This window comes from Etheostoma spectabile, chromosome 23 (assembly GCF_008692095.1).
Source record: "Etheostoma spectabile isolate EspeVRDwgs_2016 chromosome 23, UIUC_Espe_1.0, whole genome shotgun sequence".
Taxonomy (NCBI): Eukaryota; Metazoa; Chordata; class Actinopteri; order Perciformes; family Percidae; genus Etheostoma; species Etheostoma spectabile.
This window is the reverse complement of record NC_045755.1, coordinates 14,722,669-14,733,383: the sequence shown is the minus strand read 5'-3', so window position 1 is coordinate 14,733,383 and position 10,715 is coordinate 14,722,669. Positions and strand designations below refer to the sequence as shown.

Sequence of the window (10,715 nt, the reverse complement as noted above, 5' to 3'; positions counted from 1 at the left end):
CTTCTTTTGTGAATGGATGAAAGAAAGGTGGTGAAAGGGTTCCAGAGAAAACATTTCTGCAACCAGATTGTGATTAAATTAAGCTCTTGATGCTTAAACATTTAGCCCTACTCTGATAAAGAAATCAAGTTGGTGCTATGTGAAATTAAATAGTTGATTTTTTATGTATAATAAAGAACAGGCAGAACATTTTTCATTGATTATGCAATGTAATGAATTTTGATTCTTTCTTTCTTCTTGTCACTTCTCTGTGGTAAGGGGCCCTATAGCCTTTGATGAATGTAATCTGTCTGGAGTTTAGATTAATCAGAAGCTAATCCTTCCTCAAAAGCCCCCCAAAAAGCCTTATGTTCTTGCTGTTACATGCACCCCACCCCTCTTGTTTCCTCCTGTAGCCGGTTACTACACGCAGAATAGCATCTTGTCAAGGTGTGTAAGCCATAGACGTGTTGGTGTGTGATCTCTGACCAAACTTCCCCTAGCCATCTGCAGAGCAGGAAGACATACATGTCCTCATGTGCTAGAGACCAAATCTACTGAGAGATTAATCAAACTCTGAGGTGTGTCCAGCCGTCAAATAAGGAACTGGGCCGACATGAGGCTAGGTTCCCACTGCAGTCTTTTTTCTTTCTTTTTTTTTTGCATAAACTGTGCAGCTTAAGTTGTGTACATGAAACCTAGCTTTTTTGTTTTTAACATTGCAGTAATGAGATCTATCTGTATAAGAAATGTAGTGTTACTTTTTAGTATGTGTCTAACTTTCAATAAAATATCTATATTGGTGCTGCCCTGACAATACATCAAGTTCATTTTAGAGTGGGAAAATATGTTTGTGTAAAGCAGGTGAGCTGGTCCTTTAAAATTTTAGAGAAATGTGTTAGTAGTTATAATCCATTCAGATTACAGAATTACAGCATTAGTTTATGGCTTCTGTATTAGTAAAGAAAGACTATATTTACAGTAAACAGCATAAATTAAATTAAAGGGGGTTATTGACGTGAAACATTAGACAGTTTTAACTATTTCAGAAAAGGCGCCTAAATCTGAATTTGCGTTTACATACTGTCATTATGATTTGCTTGATATGTTCTTACAACACCACTTTAGTTTGTGGCTAAACATGTTGCTTGATAACTTTATTGTTTAACTTCTGGATGACCTGTGGCACACATAACCTCTGAATTTATCAACTCCATTGCCATGGATTGGTTTATTTAAAACTTTAATTAAAACTGGATTACCAAGCAGGCAACTACCCCAGACCCCCAGTCGGCCCACTAGCACAACATCACCTAGAAGGTAGGCCTTACTGTTATGGAGTTTAAGAGAAATCAAATTAATCCTTATTTTACTGATGCCCCCTAAACGCCTGTCTAGGGCCCCAAACATCATAGTGGCAACCAGTGCCAATAGGGTGCCTCAGAACAAAGTGAGAAAAACTTTAAAAAAAATATGACATCAGACAGCTAGGCCTCTCCATAGTTGAATGAATCTAACCTTTCTTAAATATTTCAATTACCATGTCTCGATTAAACTGTTAGTTGTCTACCAAGGTGTTGTTATAGTCTGACATCATGGTTATTCTCCCTCTCTGTCTCTCTGAAATGACCTGTGATTGGCCAAAGCAGAGACCGTTTAGAAGTTATAGAAAATCTTTGGCCAAAGCCAGATGGCTAGATTTTTCTGAAGCCTGAATAGAGAGGCAAGAGGAAGTGCAGAAGTCTAGTTTTCTCTCAGACCACTTGAATTACAATATGCTAAAAGATTATTATCTATGTTTGACCCATAGACTCAATATTAACAGTCTATTGTTTGACCCAATGATGCCGAAAATAAAGTCTGTACTGTAGCTTTAAATAATGTAGCCATTTTATATTATTTGATTATTATTACTAATGCATTACTTTGTAATTTCATTTATAAAGTGATCATATGTAAAAACTCAATTTGCAAAACTATATTTGTTAAAAAAAGTGGAGTAAAGTAAAAAAAAATCCTCTGAAATGTAGTGGAATAGAGACAACGTAATAAGGAATGGAAATACTCAAGTAACGTTAAGGCCAAACTACCTAAGATTGCACAGTAACATTACATATACCTATATATTTTCCACCCCTCGGTGTTGGTCTTATTTTGAAAATATTAACCGGATGTTCAGTGCCCTTCTGTGACTAACTGACGGGTGTCTATGGTTGTGTCAGATAGTCGATCGATGGTGCCGCTGCTGAGCAAAAAAACGGGTGAAAAGATTTGTAAATTGACACCACCAAAATAATTAACTCTTCAATTAAAACTAAACCGTCAAGAGGAATAAACCAGTGCCAGGTAAGCTTAAGCTAAGACATTTACGTTGAATCTTTAAACTTTTTACTATAGGGGCTGTGGCTAATTCGCTAACTGTTAACATTTGTGCTAAGGAGCTAACGTTAAAGTTAGTTAACGTTACTTCCCGATGGGAGGAGGTTGATAGCTGTTCATAAAAACTTTAAATGATTTAATTTAGTAAAAGCTACAATATCGGTAGTACTTTAGCGATCTTAGGTGTGCGATAAAGTATAAAATAAAAGTTTAACGTTAACTAGCTAGTTTACCATTGACTGTCTCACGGTTGCGGTAACGTTAAGTTGAGTATTTCAGGGTAACTGTTATCGAAAGTCCAAAGACTTATGAAGCGAACGTTAGCACTGTTCGGTCGTAACGCTTGTGTTAGCAGCTAGCTAGTTTACAAATGTCACTGTTTGTCGGACTTCTGGTTTTCATGAACCAGGTTAATTCGTGTAACGTCAGTTGTTTGAAGATGTTTTACCACTGGTTTGTAGTTTTCGCAGGGAGAGTCTAGTGTTTCACTGCCTCGAGTGGTGAAGGGCGGGGCAGGTTTCGTCAGTAAAGATAACCCCCTGTTCCATGTCATATCATCCGGCATGCTGAACTTACAACATTACATAATTTTGTCATTTTCTTTGGAGAGAGATGGCTTAGCTAGTTGCTGCAGGCTGCCTGTTTCCCATGTTTCGTGTGCAGTCCAGGCAGTGTTTTAAATTGCACAGTATGCTCTACGTGGAAGTCCATTACAGCCAATGGGATGAAAATAGAATCCTCTAAGTCACTATAATGAAATAATGAGTAAGTATCTCACAATATTCAATTAATATCTTTTTGAAAAATCTATTCATATACTAAGTTGAGATACAAGGCTACGTCATTGTTTTGACATACTAAGCTCTTATTTTGAGATACAAACGTAATCTTTTAAGATACCAAGTCATTATTTTGAGATGCTAGGTAATTTTTTCGAACTTAAAGGATCTCTTTTTCCTCAGATTGCCAAAAATGGGCTACCATAAGCTCCCAATTTATGTCCTCAATCCTGTACTGCACAAAGTTTTGTAAGGTGTTGGTGGCTGTAATATTAAAATTTACAACCATGTGAAGCAGGAAGCTTACAATCTATTTCTGAGCATGACAAACAAGACATACTCATGATATTGCCGTGAATCAGTGGAAGTTATCAGTCTTAACAGTCATGCAGCTGAGCATTTAGACGTGCCTAGTGACAGGTATTGGTTGGTATCTGTGTTTGTTGGGTGTGTAGTGTTACCAGAGTAAAGCAGTAGTGAAAGTTCTGTGGTTCCTTTTTTTTTTTTTTTTTCCTGGGGGGCCATGTGAACTAGTGGCTCCGTCACAGAACTGAGCTAAACTTAGAATGGGTATTTCAATTTAGGCTGAAGGCACTGCTCTCCATTTAGAGGGACCTTTTGTTGGTGAGTTCTCCAAGAGCACACAGGAAGCAGTTAAAGGGATATGAGCTATTGTCTAGCTTAATCAAATAATGTAATCAAGTAGCCTGTCAGTATGAGTGAACATCTACTACTCCCACCAAAGCAAGAATCCAAGAAAGCAGAAAGACTGTTTTTTTACACTAAGTTAATCACAGATCTGAACACCAAACTTCCTAAAGGTGACAATAAAGATTAGTCAATCAACATATTGTTAAATTGCAAATATTTTTAAGCAAAAATGGCAAATAATCACTGGTTTCCACTCTCAATTTGAAGATATATATCAGTGATACACTGAGTAAGTATAGGTTTTGGACTGTTGGTCAGACAAAACAAGCAATATGAAAAGTCAACTTGAGCTTTTGGAAATTGTAATTGGCTTAGTTTTCTCTATTTTGTGAGTTTATATAGACCTAATATTGTTAATTCTCAGTGTGACTCATTTTTCATGCAATACTTTATACCATTTGTTAAATGAATATCTTGGGTTTGGGGAATGTTGGTCATTTGTAAATGTCACCTTGTGCTTCATGAAATAATAATGGCCATTTTTCTGGCATTTAATAGGCTGAACAATTAATTGAGAAAATAATCAGCAAATGAATTGATGATGATAAAAATAGCTGTAAGTTGCATTCTTTATTCACAGGCCATCTTTAATGCAGTAAAGTACCTCAGAAATTTGGTTCTTCTGTGATTTCTGTCTTTGTGAGGTAATTGCTGATGTGCAAACTTGCAGTATAGAAAACACCATAAAAGCAAAGGACTTTTGTTCATGGCACTTTCATGAGGTCTGCAGTTTTGAATGCATCACATGAGACTGCCTTCAGGACAGGGGCTTCCACAGGAAAAGGTGCAGAATTAGGTTGTCGGTGACGTCAGGATCCCCCCCCCCCCCTTTTCCCGGTCATGTCATACTGAATTTCCCTCCACTATGTTCCTCTGTGCTGTTGGCGTGTCCACTGGAAAATGCCTGAAAGTGTGGAACAAAAACCATTGTTTCTCCCTGACCATGGAGCAAGGGTTTTTTGAGCAGGCGAACTGGTCAGTTATGTAGAGGCTACAGTTGACCTGGTGTTGATGGACCAATGGTTTCATTGTCTGGTGTTTTGGATCTCCTAAACCACAGCATGAAGTTTTGTCAGTGATCTCTCTGGATTGGTGGGAGTGAGTAATGGAGAGTCTCCGCATTTAAAAGGCCATACTCCTGTGAGATCAGCAGTCCCCTGCAGCTGTTGAGCTCACATGAGGAAGCAGGGCAGAGGTGAATGACTGACAGGGAAAGAAAATCAAGGCCATGACCTGCCATTGCCATGGAAACTTTTGACCTTCAAGCTTGTTGGCAACAACAGTCAAAAGAAGCAAAGGAATGATTATATTTTTCTCTCAAAGCCCAGTTGGGATTTAGCAACGTCCTGCTGTGAAACTGCAATATTGAAGGGAAAGATCAGCTCAGCTGCTCTCCCTGCTTGCAAGATATTGCAGGCGTTTTATGCAACATAGGAAGGAAATGGAAACTAACAAAAAATCACCCCTGCTTTGATAACCAATTTTCATGTGATTAAGACATTAAAGGCATCGGAAATGTAAAACGCAGCCCACGCTGGAGTATTTTCTTAAGCTTGCTTGTTATGTAGCAAAGCGCCTAATCACACTCCATCCACATGATTAGCATGTGTACTGATGATTTTAGTGAGTTGAACGTTACTGTGTCTTTTTTTTTTTTTCTCTATCAATTAATGGTCAGGATTATTTTCTGGATTAATTGTTTGGTCAATAAAATGTCAAAGTACTGAAGAATGCCCGATACAGTTCCTAAAGCAAAGAGCTTAAGAAAACTTGAGAGCTGAAATGATTAATTGATGGTTTGGACAGAACAAGACCTTTTTAAGACATCAACAAATGTTTTTTCTGTATTTGCTGATTTTACATTTTATAGACCAAATAAAGAATAGAGAGTATTATCTGCAGATTAATCAATACTGAAAATACTCCTTAGTTGCAGCCTTCTACTACTGTTACATAAGACAAAGAAAGGGAGCAAATTCTCACATTTAAAAAAACGGAACAAGGAAATGTATTTTTGCTTGAAAAATGGCTTGTATGACTGACTGACTATGAAAATAGTTCCCAATTATTTGTCTGTTGCTTGATTAATTGACTAATTTTGTTTTTTGTAATGTCCAGCAAACAAATATTGTCTCTCCTAAACCAAAACAGCTGGAAAGAATTTAGATATCAGTTCCTATATTTAAAACCCTGGCAAAGTCAGTAATGCATTCTCATTTATTCAGACACAATGTAACAGTGCTGCTGCTTACTTACACTGACAATCATGCAGACAAGCCTTGGAGGTGCCAATACTTAACAGGAAACTGAATTCTAGGTACCTAGAGCTACAGTTGAAAATTAGCAGACCAGCGGCCAGTCAAATCTTTAAAAAATCTTAAATATAACACACAGTGTAGATCCACTTACTGTACACACATTTCCCCTCTACAGCAGTTACTGATTAGTTGGCCAGCCAGATTGAGGCAGAACAAAATAATGAGATTGTGTGACATTCATCTGCCCATGTCCTTGCTGCTATATTCTGTTGATAAGAGTTTGTCTGAAGTAACCTGCTTCAATCACTACAGTTTAAATATCACAACCTCTCACATCTTTATGGGTGACATGTGCTTTCAAAAAGGGAATTATGAAGTCTGTGCAGTGTGTGACAAACTTCCACTCAGGTTAGTTTCCTGACACTCTGATTATATTTTTACCCACTAACAAGAACACTCACAGCTTCAGGGCCGGTATGCATGTGCCTGTTGTGTATGCTCTTATTTCTGTCTGTGCATCCTGTTGTTTCCGGCTCCTCATTCATGACTGTCTCTGTGTGACAACCCACAGAGCACTCTGAAAATAAACACAGGGTGAATATGTCTGCTGGGTTTTTTGTGGGACAGATTATGCTCTTGTACGCAAGGGCCTGTTTTCCCCCAGCATCTTTTCAACATTTTGAATATTTGCTTGCATCGTCTTCATCTATCTCCAATTCCCCCTAGACGCTGGTTGTGAAGGGGGGAATTAGCATTTCATGTCCATTTCCAACAGCATATTACTGTAAGCTTTCATGTGCTTTTAATAACACACATGGGCATCTCTGCCTTTGCTTTCTCACTTTCTGCCTCTCCTCTGCCTTTTCGATTGCAGCTGGTCCCATGCAGCCACCGCTCTGAATCATTCACAAATTGACAAAACACCAATGTTTGAATACAAATTTGTAAAATTGTTTAGATGAGTGTGGGCAGCGTGGGAAGTTGCTTAACATGCCAAGGTTCACTTTAGGCATGGTAGCATTGAGGAATGCATTTGTTCACTTCTATCTCAAGGCTGTCCTGAAACCAAATTCCAGCATGCTGAGTGCATTTACTTATCATACTTTAGTGGATATCTCTGTTATGTTTGATTACGTAATCACTAAGCCTGTAATCTAAGAACTCGTGTTCAAGTTTCTGCTACCATGATGAAATCATGCAATTGTAGCAAGAAAGCTGTGTTGTGTGTTTTATTTGTCTCTTCAAAATTAGAGACTGTAAGTTTTCCGTTTTACATCCTTAACAAATTGTCCTTTTTCCCATGTGCTTTTGGACGAGCATACCAGCACACAGAGTTGGATTTCCCAGTGTTCTCCAGTAGTGTGGCAGATTAAATGGACTTCAGACCTGGCCTTATTCCACAGCATTGTTTACAGTTGTGGATCAAGCTGCGTTCAGTTGTTTAACACAGTCCCCATGGCCTACAGAGCCAAGGGTGTGCAGATGGTTGTTCCTGTTTGCTTTTGATTGCATTAGGCCAGGGAAATGGCTTTTGTGACAAAGGAATTCCCAATACATTGTTTTGCCTTAGGACATTTAGGCAATTAAAGGTAATTTGGTGTATTTTAAGTCAGTTGATTAGAAAACCATATCTAAATGTAATACTACAAAACATATGCCTTGATGAAAATCTGAGTGATACTGTATGGGATAATTTTATGAGGCTAGAAAGCATGGGTTTTCATGATATAGTTTCAATGTTCAATGTATTCATTGCTACATGTGCACAAAAAGGAACACCGATACTAAAGTACCTCTTTGTGGTGGTCCTGCTTTCAGTGGAAATTTGTACTGTGAAGCGTTTGATGTCAGAGGACTTGTTGCCATGTTTAGAGTGGATATTTGTGGTTCGTTCCATGTGTCCCTCTCTTGTGCTGCAGCAGTGATTTGGTGAATGAAGAATATGGACAGCTGATAGAGAAATGCAACTGTGACAAGAGGATAAGTATGGGCCGGACAGTGTGTGAATAATTATTTAATTTTTTTTAATGCTGAGAAAAAGCCTTCCATGGTCTAGACACACGTGTTGACCTCTTAGACTGTGATGGATATCTGACACTCCACACATCACAATATTAAAATTAAAATGCTTGTGAGGGTATTAAGCAACAGAAAGCTCTGAGCGTTGATGAGGTGTGTGGGTGTGTGGGTGCCCGGACTTATTGGATTCAAGATTCTTTCAAATCTGAAAGAATACATTCAAGTAGAGCTGGTAGATGTATCAATATATTTTAACGATGACAATAATACTTTCTTATATTATAGACCTTGACATTGTCAGGGTTGCAACTAACAATCTGCCAGTTATATTCTTGATTAATCATTTGAAATTCTCTGTACATTTTCTGTATACAAGACAAAAAATGTCCAGCAACATCTTTAAAATTTTGTGTTTTGTCCACCACCAGCCCAAAACAAATATTCAGTTAATTGTCATATTGCAAAGAAAAGCACCACCCCCTCACATTTGAAGAGCTGGAGCCACTGAAATGTTTTGCATTTTTGCATGAAAATGCCTGAACCAATTATCAAAGTAGCTGCAAATCAATTTTTTGAGTAACGCACTAATTGTTTCAGCTCTAATTATGTAATAATAGAAATAGCCTAGTAGAACAGTATTGTCAGAATGCTACACATGTGGGATGTAGGCAAGGCAAGGCAGCTTTATTTGTAGAGCACATTTCAGCAACAGGGCAATTCAAAGTGCTTTACATAAAATCAGTTAAACTGATAAAACACAAGTACAAACAGTTAAAAATCATAAGCATTAAAAACCGATAAGACACATGAATAGACAGTTAAAAACAAAATAGAAAACATTAGGACACATAAAACACAAGAATAAAAGTTACAGTGCAGCATTAGAAATTTAAAGAAATGAGCAGTCATGTAGCTTAATGTTTGTTTGTTTTTCTGGTCTTCAAACAGCAATAAACACAGTTAAGTGATCAAATGTTATGAACTAACTTTTCTGTTTCCTACTTTGCTGTCACATCCACTTCATAATGATTTCTTTCTCTAGATTTTGTTTGTGTGTTTGTGTGTGTCTGTGTGTGGTTGTTTGACTGACCGGTTTGTAAACTACAAACACAGTTAAAGGGAGGATTGTTCGCCAGCTAGCAGACCACAATACGACCCTCTGTCCAAGTCCTGCACCGGAGGGCATGGGCCACTGACCATTGGCCAACACACATGCACACAGACTCTAAGCACCAGCCATCGTCCTCTCGCTGTCTCGCTCAACTGAAAGAGGCCCCGCGTTCACTCTCGGCACTAAAATGCATCTTGTGTGATACGATCACAAGTGGACAGCTCCAGATCAGAGATGAGTGTTATGGTAGATAATGTTGATGTTGGAATCTGACTAGTCTAAAAAGGCATAGAGAAAGAGAGACGGAGACTTTTGTGTCGCCACTTGTATCTCTTTTCATTATTTATTATATATTAGGTCATTTTTTTGACTGCTGATTTATAATCTTTTGTTGATACCTTTTTTTTTATATTTTTCTTGAAAACATTTTGTTTCTGTTAAAAAAAAAACAGAATATGTTATGTTATTCATCTGTAGAAACACAAAAGCCTCTCTAAAGGGTTTAATAATCTTTTTAATTGTACATTTACTAGAAAAAATCACATTTGATTTGATTTTTCTTACAGCAACTTGGTGCATGGCTGAGCTCTAGGGCCAGTGATTTATTTTCGTCATCAATTCATTTCTCAATCTATCATTTTATCAATCATTCTTGAATCAGTGAATCAACCATTTAGTTTCCTAATTGTGAAAAATAATAACGGATGTCCATCACTATTGAATTCAGTCGTTTTCCCTCCTAGCAGCGGTTGCCATTTTCTCAGAGGTGAAACTGAACGTGAGCTGGAAAGTAAAGTCCAGTCTTGAGTGGTCACTTGAGATGCATTTTAGACCAGTTCTGATGCCAGGTGTCCACTGCAGTCCGTCTCAGCTCTACATAACCACGATCTGAATATGGTAACAAGATAGTAGATCTGAACGGGGCCAGTCAGGCTGTAGAGAGAGAGAAGACGCTCCAGGCTGATGAAGAAGGAAGGAGAGGAAGAGGATGGAGGGGATGAATACAGAGATTGTGTTGTTGAGTTTGAATTGATGGCTGTGAGGAGAGAAGAGGGCTAGAGGAGAGTAACAGAGGACTGTCTGTGGCACCCATCTCGTCTGAAGGAAACGGAAGCTGCCCGCTGTGTGCTTCTTGACAGTTTCTTTTTCTCTCTCAGAATAACACACACACACACACAAAGTGTATGGTTTAGACTCTGTGCGCCGGCAGCAACCACTGGGGTTTCAGTTTGTTGTGTGTCAGGGGTTGTGAGTTTACAGAAATAGATGAAAATAACCACCTGCTGCCTAGATTAATAAACCAGATCACACACTTTAACTCCCTTTCATTTCTCTCAGTATCACTCCTCTCTGAACTATTCCTTTTCTTAGTCACATTATTCACGCTCTTATCAGTGACTGAGGTATGTTGTGACCATAGACCGTTAAAATATATATATATATATATATATATATATATACACACACACACACACACAC

General features: G+C 38.1%; 1 protein-coding gene across 4 annotated transcripts in view; it reads left to right on the top strand.

Annotated features, from left to right (window-relative positions):
• The first annotated feature begins 2,104 nt into the window (after positions 1-2,104).
• The window catches only part of pacsin2 (protein kinase C and casein kinase substrate in neurons 2), a 22,234-nt gene continuing 13,623 nt past the window's right edge, over positions 2,105-10,715 (top strand). For all 4 annotated transcript variants that reach the window (XM_032505219.1, XM_032505217.1, XM_032505218.1 and 1 more), the window contains exon 1: positions 2,105-2,325. The gene's annotated coding sequence lies outside the window, so the exon portion shown is untranslated. The remainder of the gene's footprint in view (positions 2,326-10,715) is intronic.